Genomic DNA, 1609 nt, shown 5'->3' with positions numbered 1-1609 from the left:
CAGGGGACCTAAAGAACAACCATGTCCCCTCGCAGTGAGTGTTGGGCAGGGGTCCCAGGGCATCCTGCCTTTCTGCCCTGTACCTAAACAAAGACATCCCAGCACTGGCTGTAGGGAAAGCCCATCCCCTTCACACACACTGTGCTGCAGGAAGGGGAGGCAGCCCCACCTGGCCACGTCTCTGCTCCAGGCTCTGCCCCCTCAAACCCTTCTAGCTCTCCTCCCCTGAACTGCTGAGCATCCGCCCACATGACACAAACAGGCAATGGGCTAATGAGGACTTCTGGGTGGCTGCATCAAAGGCTCTCAAGGCCCAGGAACATCTTCAGTCGCACCTTGTTCTTCCAGRACCAGCRTCAGGTGCAGGCAGAGAGGTCCCATTGGGCCGCTTTGTCTGAGGGGAAGTGCCCATGGCCAGGAATCCCTGTCCCCTCACTGGGGGAGCTCCTGTCTGGCTATCCTGGCCCAGGGCTCCTTCCCACCATACTGGTGCTCTCCATGCAGGTCCCATCCCTGCCGCCCGCCTCTCCCTCCAGCCCCAGYGCTCACCTCTTTCCTGCGCTCCAGGGGTCCCATCCATGGACGAGGAGCCAGCATTCGCCGTCTGCTCCTTCTCCATCCCCAASCCTTGCTTTGAGGACATTCCTGCAYGGCCGGTGCCTTTCCAGCTTGTCCTCTGCACAGGCAGACGTGTTCCCACAGTCCTTGTCACAGCCGGGTCCTCTGATCAGCTGCTCACACTGAGAGGACCTCMCAGGCCCTTGGCTGGTTCTGCTCCTGCTGCCGGCCAATCGCGCACAGGGACAGAAGTGACCTCACAATGTGCCTGGAACCTTAAACTGGCTCTGGCCTATCAGCAGCAAGGACAGAGGTGACGTCACAAGAAACCTCAGGAACCCAGAGGCTGCTGATGACATCAGTTCTGCAGAGCAGGATGTGACCTCAGAGTCACCATCAGAGACATATCCCTGCTGCTGACCTATYAGGGACTGGCACAGCTGTGACCCTTTCTGATGTCACAGAAAAATTCTGGCAGATGCCCTAGGTGTCCACGCAACCACATGTCTCTAGAAGCATGGGACCTACAGCATGGGACCTACAGGAAAACCATGCCCCTTTGGAGTGGTTGCTGGCAGAGTGCCCCAGGACATCCTGAGTTTCCTACCTGTATCCTGATAAATGAATTCCAACACTGCAAGTAGGGAAAGTCTATCCCGCCTACATGCAGTGTGCTACGTGAATGGGAGGCACACCACACCAGCGTCTGTGCTCTGACTCTGCACACTCAGACCCTTGTAGCTCTCCTCCTACGCAATGTCTACCTTCCCTGCCAGCTCATAGGAAGCCTCATAGGRAGCTCATAGGAAGAGGGAAGAGAGTCCAATTCCATTCAACTTCTTCATGAATGACTTGGAAGAAGGGACAGAGTGCACCCTCAGCAAGTTTGCTGATGACACAAGTGTGAGAGGCCTGGCTGATAAATGAGAGGGCTGTGCAGCCATTCAGAAGTGCCTGGCCAGGCTGCAGAGTTGGGTGGGGAGAAACCTTCTGAACTTCAAGAAAGGGAAATGAAAGGTCCTGCATAGAGGGATGAATACACCCAATACAC

The sequence above is a fragment of the Nothoprocta perdicaria genome, unplaced genomic scaffold, assembly GCF_003342845.1.
Source record: "Nothoprocta perdicaria isolate Ctin4 unplaced genomic scaffold, notPer1 scaffold_647, whole genome shotgun sequence".
NCBI lineage: Eukaryota > Metazoa > Chordata > Aves > Tinamiformes > Tinamidae > Nothoprocta > Nothoprocta perdicaria.
The sequence above is the reverse complement of the archived record's forward strand: the minus strand, read 5'-3'. Positions refer to the sequence as shown.